The 11,629-nt window shown below is 33.5% G+C and overlaps 1 long non-coding RNA gene across 1 annotated transcript in view; it reads right to left on the bottom strand.

Moving 5' to 3' along the window:
• Window positions 1-8,530, bottom strand: part of LOC119868990 — a 45,399-nt gene extending 36,869 nt beyond the window's left edge. The window contains exon 1 of the long non-coding RNA XR_005387221.1: window positions 8,463-8,530. This is a non-coding gene — a long non-coding RNA (uncharacterized LOC119868990). The remainder of the gene's footprint in view (window positions 1-8,462) is intronic.
• Window positions 8,531-11,629: the final 3,099 nt, after the last annotated feature.

Below are 11,629 nucleotides of genomic sequence, written 5' to 3' on the forward strand. Positions count from 1 at the left end.
ATATTTGAGCATGTTGAGATGAGTTCTACAGTTCTCTTGGAAAGCCTAGGTTAATCAATCAGTGATAGGAAGAAAGAAAATACACACATACACTCACATGAAATAATTACTAGCTCCAAGAAAAGCAAAATGCTGTCCCAAACAGGAAATGTAATAGGAACAATAAATGATGGGAGCCAGTTTACTTATTATTATAATAATAAAATTAAATAGTAGAACATTGAGCCAGGAACTGAGACATGAGTACTGGAAAGTATGTGGCGAGGAAGATGTGTAACAGGACTTTGAACAAGGTTACATCATCACAATCCACAGCAGGCAGACAACTATTCATAAACAGAAAAATCTAGAAATTGTGACATTAGCGATTCCAATGTTTAGAAATACAATGCAACATGCCAGAAGAAATAGATGAATGAGTCGCATAGGTTTACCTTTGGGGAGTGGGAATCAGGAAAGAAGGATTAAGGTAGAAACTCCTATTCTTCCTTAGATAGCTTATAATGCTATTATTTTCCTAAATAAAACTTACACATTTAAAAAAAATTAAAACTTATCTCCCTACAATTCATGCTTTCATTTTAGCCACATAAAAAATCCAGATATCTACCAGCTTGGAAATGAAAGAGGGTATCAGAAAACTTTCCTGTCATATCAGTTTTAATTTGCCCACAGTACTTCAGTTTGAATCCTAACATAAAGGAAATAAAGAAGCTTTGCTTTCTGTCTGGTGCCCTGAGCATTGGCTTCCTGCACACACCCGTACTCAACCACCCATTATATTTCAATATTTCAGTAAGAGGAGGGTACTGAAATAACACAGGATCTTAGATTTATCAATCAAATACTGTCAGTAGACTTAGTGTATTGCTAATTTTTAACCAATATTCAAATAAGAGATGCACATTCATATCAGTTTCCTTGAAGATACAAGACAGTCTCAGTAACAATGGCGAAGTATTTATAGTTGTCTGTCTTCAAATAATTTAATAGCATTGAGTCATAATCAGAACCTCTATGGGGTTGAGTAGCGCAGGTTAAAATGTTTCTATAACTTAATAAGTATTACCTTATTGTGTAGTGTGATTAAGAAATCATTTATACCTTTAATTTTTCAGTCTGTCTTTGCTTTCTTTCCCTCCTTCCTTTCCTTCCTCTTTCCTTCTCTTTATAAGCTTTTCTCTTAAAAACAGTGATTTTCTTTATTCCTTCCAGAAATACTAGATTATAGGCATATTACTCCCAAACAATAGCTAGAGCAAACCTCATCAATTTAAGAATGGGGAGTGCATCATGTAATGAGTTTATGCCTGTATCTCTGTTACCAAATGGATCTAAAGTGACATCTCAGGGCCTTGTTAATGAGATTGTTCTTATGTAAGGGAATCTGGTAATGGGATCATACCAAATCAGATTATTTAGAGATAATGTTAACACAAATTAAATTAATTAGTGTTCAATTTGTCCTTCACAAACAAAAAAATAAAATAAAACAGCTAACTAGTAATATAGAGTGATACTAGTGATGAAATAACATACTTTAGGATCTAAGCCTAGAATTTGCAAATTAGGAAGTTGATAGAACAAAAGTAGTTGTATATTTAAAAAAGTCATATGTAAGACAAATGCTTTCAAGCCCATCAACAACTGATTCTCCTGCTCATCCAAAGCTTTGTAGGTAGGTCATTCTTATTTCTGCAAATTACGTGGTTATTCTATTTTCTAAAGTGTTATTCTATGTACAATTTGGTTTTCCTTCAAAACTACTAAAAAGTCACACCTAATATGCAGCATTATTAGCCTAAGTTTTAGATGCTTTTATAGAAGCCATCAATCCCTCTGTATAATTGCACTCTTAAAGATGTGATTCCACTTATTTATCACATTAGCTGTGCTACTGGTAATGAAAATGCATATCCCACAGAAATCATGTGACCTACTGGGAGAAATGTTTAAGTAGAAGCTCCTCAGGTAATTAATTACACTGTGTAGAAGTAAGTTGAGATATAACACTAAGAGAATATATTGCTATGAATCATAGTTCTTTATGAAACTAACTATGTCTCATATGGACATACTGAAAATGTTTAAAATACAGATTTAATTGCTTCTGATTCTACATGTTAATTTGGCTTTCTTTTTAAAAACACAAAACTTTGATTGTCTTAAATTGATTCTAATGAGTCAAATGCAAGCAGAAACACAGTAATAAAGCAACTTAAATCATCCAGTTGAGTGACTGACAAGGTTGGAAATCATTGGCAAGTCCAAAAAGCATTCAGTTATATATATATTCAACCTATGCCATTGCAAATAATCATATTCAAGTATTCATTCAGCATGTGATCAGTAAAGACCTCCTATGTATCATCAGCACGTTAAAAAATGGATGCATAATGAGGAATGAGACATGGTCCTTAACTTTATCAAAATCTGTAACACATGCCAGATACATAATATGAAATTGGATTAGGTTCTACAAGTATAGGATGTTTTGAGAGAATGAATAGAATTCACTTAACTCTGATTATGCCTCTCCGAGGTAACATTTACTCTAACATGTAAAATATAAGCGCTGATTACCCTAGCATGCCACCTAGCAGGGTGGGGGGACTGTGAAGAATTTCAGGTATAGGCATGAGCAAGGAGTGTGATGTGAAGCTGTATTTGACAGAATCAATCACATGTAATAGAAAACATGTTTTTACTAGGGATAAACTGTAAGGACATAGTAATACAAAAAATGACAATAATATTTGCAATGTATATCCCATATCTGAACAATTTAGATTACTGCATTAAAGATTGCCTGCAGAATACATTTATGGGATATGCTTCTGGCTAGGACACTTCAGAAATCTTGAAGACAACATTTTGAATGGATCATAGTAGCAACTTTATCTTTGCTTTTTCCTTACAGAAGGAGAATTAGAGCACAACTCAAGTCAATTATGATAAATAGATTTACTCTGAAAAGTCTCTACTTTCTGATATATTTCTAAATTACATGGAAAAGTTTAATGTTATCCTGCTAATCATCTTATGTTTTTCAAGAAAAAAATATTTTTATCAGGTTAAAATTCATAACAAAACCTGGGGCACCTAGGTGGCTGTGTGGGTTAAGTGTCTGCCTGCCTTCCGCTTAGGCCACTATCCCAGAGTCCTGGGATGGAATCCCATATTAGGCTCCCTGATCAACACGGAGTCTGCTTCTCCATCTACCCCTCCCCACTGCTTGTGCTCCCTCTCTTCTCCTCTCTCTCTCTCTCTCACTCATACTGTCTCTCAAGTAAATAAAATCTTTTAAAAAATTAGCAAAGCCTATTTTAAAAATTTTATTATTAAGTATTAGACAAATTAGAAAATTAAATGTATATTTTGGGTTTTTTTGTTTTTTTTTTTAAATTATTTATTTATTTATTTATGATAGTCACAGAGAGAGAGAGAGACAGAGACAGAGACACAGGCAGAGGGAGAAGCAGGCTCCATGCACCGATGTGGGATTTGATCCCGGGTCTCCAGGATCGCACGCTGGGCCAAAGGTAGGCGCTAAACCGCTGCACCACCCAGGGATCCCTGAAATGTATATTTGAATTCCAATTCAAAGATGGTAAAACAAACTTCATTTGAATTTTTCCTGAAAAAAAAAACACATAACTTCTGAATGTGCAATATTACTAAACCAAATAATAATGTTGGAAAGGACTCTGAAATGTATAGATCCAAATGATCTGTTCCAGCTTCATTAAGTACTGAGTTCAGTTTTTGTATCCCAAACTATTGTTGAAGCATGAAGTTCACTATGTTATTTGCAGAGATTAACTGGCCATGAAATCATCAAAATTTAATCAGCATTTACATTCATAATATTAATAGGGATAAATTCAAAGCAAGTTACCTGAAAAACTACTGAACAAAAAAGCTGACAGAGGCAGATAGGTATTTTACATATAAACATTATTATTTTCCAGTTTTTCTTATAAAGTAGCACTATGATTTTGTAAGACCAACAAACTAATATCTAACACGTACATTTGCCATGACATGTGTGAAAGACAATACTGATTAGAAATGTTAGGTGAATCTGATGCAAGAAGGAAGCTCGTGGGATACTCTCCAACGGCACTATACCTGGGAGTGGTCAGCAACTGACTAAAGATATAAAAGACCAATTATTGAGCAAATAAATCCAGAAAAGCCTTTTTCATTGTACTTGACAAATGCACAGAAATTGTTAATACAGAATACTTCCAATACAGGCATTTGTGTCCATTATCTTAATGGTGATACGAAGCAAGAATTGTGTTGTCGTTTTTTTTTTTTTTCTGTTTTTTGGGGGGGGTTGGAGGATCTACTACCAACAAATACAGCTAGCTCTGTGTTTGTGTTATATCAACGAAGAGATGTGAAATGGACTTCACACTTCAGGTTTTGAGTAGAAATATGTTTTAAAGGCAGAAGCTTGCACTAAATTAATATTGGTGCATCAAAATATAAATCAAATACTAGTTTCCTTAGTAAGATTGACTTGGCCAAAAAAATCAGTAAGTTGCACAAACTAAATATATTTGATCACATGTATTAAAATTGTGAATATATAAATCGATGTATTAAAATCAATGTTTGCTCAATTAATAATATAAGAACTGACTGTAAACAAGTGTTAATTCATGCTGAAGTAAAATGTTTTTCAATGGCAAGAGTACAGTTGCAAATTTGGAACTGAAGAATCAACTCTCAATGTTCCTGTCAGATAAGAAACCAGTTTGGTTCCAACTCTTCAATGATGAGAATTGGATAGTCAATCTTCCTTTGGTATTTTTAATGATTTTAATCCTTTCACACAAGGAAGGAATGCAACATGGCAGATAAGATCCAAGGGCACAAAATAAAGTTGGAAGTTTGGAAGAAAAACATTTGTAGGGAATGTTATGACATGTTCCATAATTTAACAATTATGAGTAAAACAGGTCATGATGCTAATACGTACTTAGTTGAAAGTTATCAGCAATTGTCCCCCATGTCTGTTGATGATTGCAGCCCTTCTGAGAGCTGTGAGGTGGTATCTCATTGTAGTTTTGATTTGTATTTTCCTGATGGTACGTCTTTTCATATGTCAATGTCTTCGGCCCTTTTTTTAAAATGGATTGCTTTTGAGATGTTGAGTTTTAGAAGTTCTTTACATATTTTGGATACTAACTCTTTATCTGATATGTCATTTGCAAATATCTTTTCTCATTTGTAGGTTGCCTTTGAATTTTACTTGTTTCCATCACTGTTCAAAAGCTTTTTATTTTGATGTAGTCCCAATAGTTTTTGTGTTTGTTTGCCTTGTCTCAGGAGACATATCTAGAAAAAAGTTGCTATTATAGTCGACGTTAAATAAGTTACCCCTGGGTTATTTTCTAGGATTTGTATACTTTCAGGTCTCACATTTTGGTCTTTCATACATTTTGAATTTAAGTAGCAGCATTACTTACAATAGCCAAGATACAGAAGCAGTCTAAGGTGTCTATCAATTGATGAATGGATAAAGAAGATGTAGTGTATATGTATATACACAACGGAATATTATTCAGTCATAAGAGAATGAAATCTTGCCACTTGCAGCAATATGTATGGAGCCAAAGAATATAACACTAAGCAAAATAAGTTACAAAAAGACAACTACCATATGATTTCACTAATATGTGGAATTTAAGAAACAAAACACATGAGCAGATGGGAAAAGAGAGAGAGAGAGAGAGAGTGAGAGAGAGATACAAATCAAGAAACAGACTCTTAATCAAACAAATTAATTGGTGGTTACCAGAGGGGAGGAGGCTGGATGCTATGGATTAAATAGGTGATGGGGGTTAAGGAGTGTACTTGTCATGGTGAGCACAGGGTAATGAATGAAAGTATTGAATCACTGTAATGTACACCTTAAACTAATGTTAACTACGTATGTTAACAGGAATTAAAATAAAAACTTTTTATTTTTATTTTTTTTTATTATTTTTTTTTAAAGATTATTTATTTATTTATTCATGATAGTCACAGAGAGAGAGAGAGAGGCAGAGACACAGGCAGAGGGAGAAGCAGGCTCCATGCACCGGGAGCCCGATGTGGGATTCGACCCCGGGTCTCCAGGATCGCGCCCTGGGCCAAAGGCAGGCGCCAAACCGCTGCGCCACCCAGGGATCCCAATAAAAACTTTTTAAATAGGAACTTATAAAAATATAAAAGAGGGAAGTTATCACCAATCCCTTATTATTTTAATACAATGCTTTGTATTTTTTTTTACATTTTTATTTATTTATGATAGTCACAGAGAGAGAGAGAGAGAGAGGCAGAGACACAGGCAGAGGGAGAAGCAGGCTCCATGTACCGGGAGCCTGATGTGGGATTCGATCCCGGATCTCCAGGATCGCGCCCTGGGCCAAAGGCAGGCGCCAAACCGCTGCGCCACCCAGGGATCCCTGCTTTGTATTTTTCATTAATTAGATCAATCAATGATAGATCCACGGATTTGAATCTATTTTTAAACATTTTTTCATCAAAAAACTTGCTTAAACTGAAAAGATTTATACTATAAATTTTTAGGGGAGTATACTTCAAAAACCAAGTATAACTCTACATTTGGATAAAAATTATAAATTAGTATGCTGAACTTGCTTTATAATCTCCTCTCCTACTTTTATCAACATGCACCTCTGTCTCGCTTCTTTGACATATATTTTTCAAACTATATAAGAGGTTAAATATGTATTACCTCCTGCAAGTAGTGAGGTTATAATCCACTCTAGATTTGGTAGTAAGTACATAACAAGCACTTTCACCACAATAAAAACTGTAAATATTGATAGACCTCTTTAAAGTGGACCTAAAAATATTCTATACAGGGAACTGCTATTTCATTCATAAATTTCTGACTAGGTGTGATGTGTAAGGACACAGTGTTATTAGAGCAAAACTGATTCTTGTAGCTCATCTCCAGTCTGTTCATTTTTAAGGATCAACAAGTATATGTTTTGTGAATATTTTCTTTTTTTAATGCTATGTTTATTTTGATCTATTGGATATACTTTTATCCTTACCAAACCTAATAATGAAAATTGATATGTTCCATGTTTTGTTTTCATTTTTCCGGAATTTCAGTTTCTTGTTGGATTCTTCAGAAGTATTAGTTTATGACAGATGAGAGGGTAATGATGCTTTAGACATGATTTTAGAAGCACTGATATAGTTCATATTCCTACACCGTGTTCTTCCTGTAGTCTATCACTTCGAGCACACTTTTAAGGTTCTCATTTGTACTTTCCTTTCTCAGACCTAAAGTTCTTCAATTGCAAGAAATTATCTACAGCTATTTCTGGATCATAATAGATGCCTCAAACACAGTATAAAATCAATGACTAAATAGTTACATAAATAATTATTACAAGTATAACTGTAACAACACACTCATTCATACAATATACACTCTTCAAGGCTACAATATCGCTAAATTTAAAGTAGGTAATTCTAAATGTATTTTGATATGTGACAGTATTAAACAGAATTGTCAGGGCAGTCTTGGAGTATAGTAATTTATATGCAAGTGCAAAATTATTCTCCAAAATACAAATGGTATTTATCTTGCTATCTTTTGGCTGCTGTGACTTTGGGTGACTATTATTTTCTTCTTCGAGCTCTGCTATATTTCTCATCATTCTATAATGTATAGCTGATATCTTAGCAATAATGATACTGGGTTCAAATACAGCTTCAATGTAATATGACCACCATATCCACTTAAACATGACCTTTTGTTATGTTGCACATATTTTATGTAACACAATATTATTAGATATAGTAGGAAAATACAAATGTAGCTTCCTCAAGCATCATGTGCTAGTACCCAAGTTAAATAAAATACAGAACAATTATCATACTTTCTGATCCATTGCTTATCAAGAAATATTTACTTTTATATTACCTATTATTAGGAATTTACTGATTACCTATTATTAGGAATGTAATTACATGTAAAATATATGTAATATAAGTGTGTATATATACATATGAGTGTGTGTGTGTGTGAGTATATATATATATATATATATATATATATGATTAGTAAAGCAGATGTAAATTCCTGCCCATGCAGGCCTTATATCCTAGGTTGAAAACTGAGACATGCACAATAACTTTTTCTAGAACGTTCGAAAAGGACATAGTGTCAGCAAGTTGACCTATAACACTTTTGGATGATCATTTTGTTGGATGAGTTCTTTTTACCATTTTGATTATTTGGTCTCGTCTAAAACACAAGGATAGCACACTATCACTTGATATACAAAAATATGCTTGAAGTATATTTTTTTCTGCACAAATACAGTGTGGTTCCTCTACCTTGTAGTCAAAATTCTCCATAGAAGAGTTCTCAGAATAGAAAACATTGCATTGAGGTTACTTAGCATCTCATCTGTCATACTTACGTAGACTTAAAAGAGGGGAAAGAAATCATACACAATGTCCTCAGAAGACAGCAGTCCACCTTTCAGCTATTTGAGAAATAGAATTATTATAAACTTAATAAAGTATTCTGCAGTTATATATTCCAACTAGCTTAAATTATTCATTTCATATCCTAGTACTTCCCCCCACATATGCCACTTTATGGTTTTAAGCTAGTTGATTTATAAAAATGTCATCAACATAGTGCAAATTAATGATTCCAGCGATACACATTTGCGATACCTTAGGTATGTGACAGGCAATTAAAAAAAGTTGTATTGATTTGTCTAAAATGTTAAATGACATAATAGCCATACAGTAAAGTATTGAATAATTTAAGTAAATCAATGTTTTCTGAATTTTGTAGGAGTACAAACTGTCTTGGGTGCTAAAGTAAATCAATATAATAAAATAAATATGAAGCAGTTTATAATGACGAATGTATGGGTTGATAATAACCAGAGGTAGAATCTGATTTAGCCATTGTAACAAACAACTTCCAGGCATCTTTTGTGCACTATTCCCATCAGAAAACATGGTATTATATAGTCAATTGATTTTAGCACTTAAATAGCTTTTCATTTGCAAGACACCTAGCCTCAGTATAAGCTAAACCTTTCCCAGAGTGTCATTAGTTATGGCTTGATTTAGAATGATAATACATATTTACTACCATTACAGCGATTTTGCGTGTTTTATGTGGTCTGTAAATAATGTTACATTTTATGAGGAAATGAGAAATGTTCATTTGTTGTTCTCCTATATTTGCAAGATTTAGGATTTAGCATTTTTGTACTTTCACGGATCTCTTTTACCCTCATTTCCAATGGTAAATCCAATGAAAAATATTTATTTTCATGTAGCTAGGTCTGTATGCATTTTTTAGTTTCCCATTTTATTTAGAAAATAGAAGCATAGTATTATATGCGTATGTAGGGACATGTTTCTCCTACATAGTGTGTCTTTGTGGTTTACTACAATTTGAAGACTAATGAAATCTTTGGACCCTTTCCATAGGAAAAAAAAAGAAACTATGAATGTAGACATAAACACAATGCTATATATAATTTAAGAGAATTCAGATTTATCCCGAATTCTTTTCACATTCATACACAAAGAGTAACAATTAAAACATGGAAAACAGCCATAATTGCAGTGCTGGAAACTTTAAATACTTCAAAGTTGTAGCTGACTTAAAATGATGAATATAGATAATTGCTATAAATACTTTGCCCGTAATTTGTATTATCCCTTCACTATTAATTCAGAAAAAAGAAAATTCCCCAGGAAAGGGCAATGATGTGAGAACATCACTGAGAAAAGATAGGTGGAGCTAAAAGGAGTCATTCCTGAAATAGGAGATCCAGAGTGGACAAAGGACTAACACCCAAATTACAGAAAAGGAAATACACACACACATCTCATTGAGACCTGCTAGAAAATCATGGTGGATTAGGTATGGGCCATGTTGCCAAACGGAAATTGGATGGATTATTTTATACTGACCTTGGTAAAATGATTTGGACTCTGATACAACCCTCTTCTGCAAACTGGGGATATTAATATGATTTATTTCGTGCATCTGATGGTTAATTCCATACAAAGTATTTAGTTAAATTCCTGGCATACATTTGGTAGGAAGATTGTGACTAAACTCAGAGTGTGCTTTCATTTCTATACCAATTCTGTTTGTTATACGAGTTGTTCTGAACTCAAATGTGGGACATCTTGGAGATAGGGAAAAGCCTTAGAATGTTTGGAATGTTTGGAGGGACAACCAGGCTAATCAGATTTTTTATCCCTCACTTATCATACTAAACAGTAGGCAACAGAAACATCTACCCTAAGGGAAGGAGGGAATAATGAGGACCCTTTGGCCAGAAAGCAGAAAAGAACCCTGTGCAAGAGACACAGATTAATCAAAAGGTTCCATGCTCAAAGGTCCAGTCATAGATAGGCATACCATCTGGAAGTATATATCACCACACATGCAGCACCAGACCTGGAGGCAGGGTATAGTAAGCTATATGTAGTACTCTTAAAACAACCAAATGGGAATCTCAGATTCAAAACAGGAATATAAAACCAAGAATCAGCAAAATGTTCAGAAAAGATAATCTCGTAAACGTAAGAGATCAATTCAAGTAAACAGGTAATAATTTTTCTATAACAAGAGTTAATGTATAAAGCAGCAGATAAAAATATTAAAATAAATATATAAAAAAACAAGACTGATATGAGAAGGCCCTGCATCCATAAGGTAACATACTAGAGATTTTTCAAATGAAAATATTTTATTTTAGGAAAAAGAAAAAGAAAAAGCTCAATATTGAACTGAATAGGAGAATGAGAGGAGAATGAAAAGAGACACTTAATGAGCAGGCAAATAAAATGGGACCATGTTCCCAGGGAAAGGGCAATGCAAAGGGAGATAAAATCATGAATGAAGAGTTAATAAGTATAGAAATCAAATTATAACTTCTCGAAGGAATGAGCAGAAGGCAGTGGGTAAGAAAGGTGAAAAGAGGAAAGTGTCACTCATTTTTAAAAACATACAGAGAAAAGTTAAATGCTGACTAAAAAAATACCAATAGTATAAACTATGACATTTTTAAGGAAAAAATGTAAATAAAAGCAATAAATATTAGTGTAAATTAAATCCTCAACCCTTATATCCATGAACTCGAGACCATAAAACCAGCTTCTAGTTAACAGCTCCATTTGCATGTCTGAAGATATCTCAATACAGCTTGTTGAAAACAGAACTCCTGACATTTATCTCCATATAGACAAAATCTCTCCATCAGCCCTCTACATCTCAGTAAATGGAAACTCAATGGTCGGCGGCTAGAACAAGGATCTTAAATGATCTCTGACTCTTCTCTGTCCTTCAAGTGTATATCCATTCCAACAAAAAATCTAATTCGGACCTCATTCCAAAATATAGGCAATATCCTACCAATTCTCAACACCTCTATCACTTGTGCCTTTTTTCTAAGCTACCATTTTTGCTTACCTGGATATTTATTTTACACAAATCTCATATTAGCCATTCTAAATCTAAATCTGCCCAAAACCTTCTAAAGACTCTTCATTTCACTCTAAATTAAACTCAAGTCTTTTAGAGCTTGCTGGTTTCTACATGGTT

Source organism: Canis lupus, unplaced genomic scaffold (genome assembly GCF_011100685.1).
Source record: "Canis lupus familiaris isolate Mischka breed German Shepherd unplaced genomic scaffold, alternate assembly UU_Cfam_GSD_1.0 chrUn_S2045H2244, whole genome shotgun sequence".
NCBI classification, from domain to species: domain Eukaryota; kingdom Metazoa; phylum Chordata; class Mammalia; order Carnivora; family Canidae; genus Canis; species Canis lupus.